Below are 6,224 nucleotides of genomic sequence, written 5' to 3'. Positions count from 1 at the left end.
TATATTGTTGACTAGGTCACTGTAGAGAGGCATGTGAATATGGAATTGTGAAACATTCGTTAATATTCGTTCAATCCCGGGCAACGTCGAGTCTCCCTACTAGTCTATAATTGGATTCGCGATTTATACAAATAAAATAACATGGGAAACATTCAATGAAAACAATCTGTTATCAATAATCGTCACGATCGGATGAGACACGTGTAGATTACTTGATAAGAAACATATATATATATATATATATATATATATATATATATATATATATATATATATATATATATGACCGATTTCATACGCCGATTTCATATCTACATTTTGTTAAAAGCTGATCGCACTTTCAGGTAAAATAACATTTCTTACACTCTTGCGATTTTTTGTATGCAATATAACTATAAAATGGACAATTCTATTCGTTTTTTTATCTACTTTTTTTCTGTATTTCTACAAATTTAATCACATTGACAATTATCAAACACTTCATGTCTGTAGAAATCGACCCGTTTTTTCTTCCGTAAAACCAATTTTTATTGTCAGCTATTTTTTTGTTTTTTGTCATTTCACCCCAAACAAGGTACAAAGTCATGCCGTCGCGGGAGGCTACTATTTGAGACCAGAATTACACTATTTATGAAGCTGGACAGCGAGATGTCTGTTCACATTACATTTGAATCTTTGCATGTAAGTACAGTCAGGGAAAGAGTGGCCAGGAAGGGAATTCCAGAGTGCAGTAGTTCGAGGGAAAAGTCTATTCGAGCAGAAGGCTTCACGGCATCTAGGGATATCTAAGGTGTTGGGATGGACTTTTGCTGCTTGTCGGGTTTGTCCAGGGTATTGTTGTTGAGGGTGTTGTTGTTGAGGGTGTTGTTGTCGAGGGTATTGTTGTTGAGGGTATTGTTGTTGAGGGTATTGTTGTTGAGGGTATTGTTGTCGAGGGTATTGTTGTTAAGGGTATTGTTGTTGAGGGTATTGTTGTTGAGGGTATTGTTGTTAAGGGTATTGTTGTTGAGGGTATTGTTGTTGAGGGTATTGTTGTTGAGGGTATTGTTGTTGAGGGTATTGTTGTCGAGGGTATTGTTGTGTAGGGTATTGTTGCTGAGGGTATTGTTGTTGAGGGTATTGTTGTTGAGGGTATTGTTGTTAAGGGTATTGTTGTTGAGGGTATTGTTGTTGAGGGTATTGTTGTTGAGGGTATTGTTGTCGAGGGTATTGTTGTTAAGGGTATTGTTGTTGAGGGTATTGTTGTTGAGGGTATTGTTGTTAAGGGTATTGTTGTTGAGGGTATTGTTGTTAAGGGTATTGTTGTTGAGGGTATTGTTGTCGAGGGTATTGTTGTTGAGGGTATTGTTGTTGATGGTATTGTTGTTGAGGGTATTGTTGTCGAGGGTATTGTTGTTGAGGGTATTGTTGTTGAGGGTATTGTTGTTAAGGGTATTGTTGTTGAGGGTATTGTTGTTGAGGGGGTACTAAGTGCTTGGAGTTCGGCATAGCACCTACCATTGAAGTACTTATAAAACGGGTAAAAGGATGCCACATTTCGGCGATGGGACAGAGGTTGGAGTTTAGTTGATAGCTAAGGACCTATTAGGTTGGCGACTCTTTTTTGAATCTTGTTTAGTTTGTTGGTTGTTTTTGTTTTACGACATATCAACCCTTTTCAGGTTATTTAATGTCGAATCCAGTGATTTTGAAGAACATTTTTTTAACAGAATATTTTTTTTCAAGTCTATTTTTTCTATTTAACCCATAGTTGGGACCCTAACAGGTACTACCACGCCAGGTCAGAGCGGACCTGGGAGCAATGGCAATTAAAGGGTGGCTACACACTCCCCAAAGCTCGCAAGCTGGGGCCTTAACATCGGATATAGTTTAAGATCATATCCAGGACCCGAACCGTGTTTAGGAGCGAGAGACTACTGGCAGTTGAACCAACCGAGATGTGGCAATAATCCTCGACGCATGAAATATTATTTAACTAAATAAAACTATTATGTTTATGTATTTATTTAAAATTGTAGCACTTTAATTTATTTTTAAAGAAAAAATACTACCTGTTCATTTTATACTTTCAAATAATTTTCTGCAAAATATTACGCAAAAATTAAAATGAACGTTACTTTCTGAAATATATTTATTTAAAATTGTGCGAGATAATTATATTTTTGATTTTAAAATGGATAAAATCTGAATTATTTTATTATAACGAAATTAACTTAAATAGCAATCATTACTTTGCTGATTGGATGATCATATTTTTTATTTTTAAATATGTGTGAAACGTAATGACGTACGTACGAACATAAACGGCTTTATATTTATGTGGGGCTTTCACGCGCTGACCACGCCAACATCTAGAACGTCGTTCTTCGCAGTAAGTAGCAGAACAATGGTAATTATTCAGAATTTCAATTTATTCAATTATGTAAACGATTATTTTCAGTCAGTTCCATCATACATTCCCATTGGTTTTTAATGAGAATTTCATTGGCCAGCTGCAATGACGTCTCGGCTGTTTGACGATTTTAAAATAAACCCCTTTTCTAATCCGACATATTTCGCGACCAATTAGAGGTTTTGCTATCTCATACTCTCGTTCATTTCATCAAATATCGCAGACAGATAAAATCTAATACCATGCATCAAAAAAGTAATCCTGGTTTTTAATTGGTTTATAACTCTTTATATTACTCTCTGTAATCTTCAAATATCTGCTTTGAAGTTTGTTAATTTCGTGTTGAACTAGTTTTGCATTTCGCCATATTTTACGAATCATTTCGGATGCTTATTTTGAAAATCATTTGAAAAATCTTTATTTCCAAACTATTATTTTATACTAGAACAAATAACGATATTAGATAAAGAAATTATCATTTCAAAAGAAATTTGTAATATTTTATTAAGACGGAGATGTATATGAAACCTTCATTAATGAAAATTTTTCCGCAAAACGTAAACTCATAGAATCATTTTCGACAAAATGAGAAACTGAGTCAATTCTTATTGTAAATTAAAGTGTCTTCATAAAAACTATTAAATATAGTTAAGCATCATGACTTGTCTTTGCCTTCCTTTATAAAATTGTTGCAGTCATACTTAAATATTTCGTACGAAGCATATAGAGACGAGATGGCGACACAGATCAAGTCACCACGTGGAAGTTTCCGATGAAACCACTGAAACAAAGAAAGAGTACGAAATATTATAATTTTTTGCTGTGATTAGTGTAGACCACAACGTAGACTGCATCATAATTAATAGAAACCGAGAGGCAACTGTAATTATAATTCACTGAAATTCTAAGGCGTTGAAATAATTCAAATCAGCCTTGCTTCAATAATGGAAGATAACAATATGATTAAGAAACAATGTTTATGTTTTTATAAAATGTTTCTTTGTGTGAGACAATTGGAGTGGCGTGGTGTCAGAAAGGACTTTGGGTTCGAGTTTTATCGGGATTCATGCGTCACTTTCACTAATATTCTTGGAAGGGACAAATCCATAGAATCCAGATATGAATTAAATATACACATACTCCAATACACGTGTTGACGAACCTGTTTGCATAACTGTTTTCCTATTCAGACATGTCTGTATGCCTTTAATCATGTATATCTTATACATAAAATATAATAACCTGCCATTTTTTCGTATAAACTTATGTTGTATTCGCTTTCAGTGCTTGTTATTTTTTGTTTTCACTGAAATTTCAGTGAACGCTTAATTCTATCCCGATTTATGTTGTTCAGTTTAAATATTATTTGCTTTCTTTATATTTAGTTGCAGCCATGAAGTTGACACTTTTTTTTCTTATTCTCATTCCATTGGCGTTTGCCGCCGTAATTCCAGTCGAAGAGGCGGAAATCGACAAAAGATTATCCAGTACGTATTTTTTAAATTATAATAATTGATCACTTTTGCATGTTCAATCTATGTCACATGAGCAAATATATTTATGGTTGCATTAAAATAAAAAATACATATTAATATCAAACATATAACAGAGTTATCAAACATATATCAGAACCCGGAATTCAAATATAACATAAAAATTAGGATTTATAGCAGAAATGAAATAAAGGTAAAAATACAAAGAATTTAATTAAAATTGTCAAAATAATGGAAATTCCAAGGTAATTTTGTACTTAGCGCACATGATTACGGTAAATGTTTGCTCGGGATCGACCAGTAATTGACGTAACCCACCGGAATATGCCGAGCGCTGATCAAGTTAATCAGCCAATAAAAAAGCGACAACAAACCCGCTTAAGTCAATAAAAGTCGAAGTGGAAGACTTTTAATGAATTGGCAGAAAAAAATAGTTTTTAATCATGCATAAATTTAATCAGTCTAAACCCTTACCCTAAATTCAACTCCTAACCCTTAACCCTAACGCTAACCCTAAACCCTAATTCATAATTAAAAAACACTAGTTATAAATGACGCACGAATTTAATTGATCTAACCCCAATCCTAAATTATATCAACAGTTTTTCTAAAAGTCCTTAAAACTTATCTTGAAAAAATCATGAATCTAAACACTTATAAAATAAAACAATCATCTTTTTTTTACGAGGAAATCACCACTCGAAATGATTATAAAGTGGTAATGTAGATTATGTTTTTTTTATATTATAAGGTTCTAAAATACTTGGAGTACATTTTTCACATGTATATGAGGAGTATTTTTGCTACACGATTTTAACACACACACACACACACACACACACACACACACACACACACACACACACACACACACACAGTAGCGATTGTCTCGAAATATTAGTATTGCTGAGAATGTCGAAATGACCACAAAATACAATTGTATTTAACTTTGATAACATCATTTCAAAAACAAATTTGAATTATGAAATAAAACAAATTCAAAGGCAAAAAGATTTCAATGTGACGATATCCATTGTCACTTCTGAATTGCATCTATTTTGCGACATAAAATATCAGCTAAATTTGTACTACTTCCCATAAAATTTATTTACAGTCGATGATATAATGGGCCGCATTAAAAGCCTGGATTTGTCTAACGGTTGCGTCAAGGCCTGCGAGGAAAATGTCACCAAATTCTGGACATTCTTATGCTCCGCTGCATGTAAAATGTAAGTAAAACACAACCAATAAAAATGACGTAAGATGTGTGAGTGCGTACGCACGCGTGTGTGTGTGAGTGCGTGTGTGTGTCTGTGTGTTTTATTTTTTTGTCTGTCCAATCACGAATAGAGATTGAAAGAAAAAGGACCAAGCATGCACATAAAGGATGAAACTAGAATGCCGTAAAAGAAGTACAATTATCTATGGATATTTATAAGGTAATTGTCTAATGTTTCTCTTCCCAAAATAGATTTTACTACGAAAGAAGAAACTGTTGATCGTCATTAGTGTCAATTCATTTGATTGTGACGTAAAATATTTTGTTATTTTGCAACGTTCAATTATTTTGTTAAAAATGCAATATTTCTCTCTGTCAGTTTTGATTGATCCGAATGAATGAATCACACCGACAAAAAATCAGTTATAACTAGGGCTCGGACAGCAGCATATTGTTTTCATTGTTTTGACTCTCGAATGTGTATCCGTTGATATCTTATATGCTTTTATATGGAGTGATGTGGTCCTTGGTTTATAAACTGTGTCTATGTCGAAGATATACTCGAGTCAAAACAATGAAAAGAATATGCAAGTGTCATAGCCCTAGTTATAACACGCAAGACAATTAGTTCCCGTTTGTATATGTCTATGTTTTGTCCCACTTGTTCATTATATAATTGTTTGCTGTCAGTTTATATAAGGTGGCTTGAGAGACATGTGCTGTAAAAAGCACCACACATATGTTGAAAGGTACGATATATAGTTAGACACAGTTTATAAACCAAGAACCACATCACTCTATATAAAAGCATATAAGATATCAACGGATACACATATATATATATATACAGTCCTGGTCAAAATCAAAAGACCACTTTAGAAAGTAAGCGTTTACACATAATATCGAATTTTTAATCAAACAAATGGTTGAAACCCTTGCCAAAAGGGAAAATATGATGAAAAAAAATGAAATCTGCTTCATTCGAAACCTTAACCCTGATCTAATAATTATTTTTTAAAAAAACAAACATTTTCACCTGGCCAAAATGATAAGACCACTTTAATAAAATCGTGTAGTTTTGAAAACATGAATACGAAAAGCTTTCTATGTTACTAAAAGC

General features: G+C 33.3%; 1 long non-coding RNA gene across 1 annotated transcript in view; it reads left to right on the top strand.

The window, feature by feature from the left end:
* The first annotated feature begins 230 nt into the window (after positions 1–230).
* The window catches only part of LOC145247250 (uncharacterized), a 10,248-nt gene continuing 4,254 nt past the window's right edge, over positions 231–6,224 (top strand). Inside the window, exons 1-3 of the long non-coding RNA XR_013863219.1 lie at positions 231–344; positions 3,778–3,879; positions 5,000–5,114. This is a non-coding gene — a long non-coding RNA (uncharacterized LOC145247250). The remainder of the gene's footprint in view (positions 345–3,777; positions 3,880–4,999; positions 5,115–6,224) is intronic.

This window comes from Euprymna scolopes, chromosome 25 (assembly GCF_053919585.1).
Source record: "Euprymna scolopes isolate OS-2025 chromosome 25, ASM5391958v1, whole genome shotgun sequence".
Taxonomy (NCBI): Eukaryota; Metazoa; Mollusca; class Cephalopoda; order Sepiida; family Sepiolidae; genus Euprymna; species Euprymna scolopes.
Note: the sequence above shows the minus strand (reverse complement) of the source record. Positions and strands in the feature narration are given on the sequence as shown.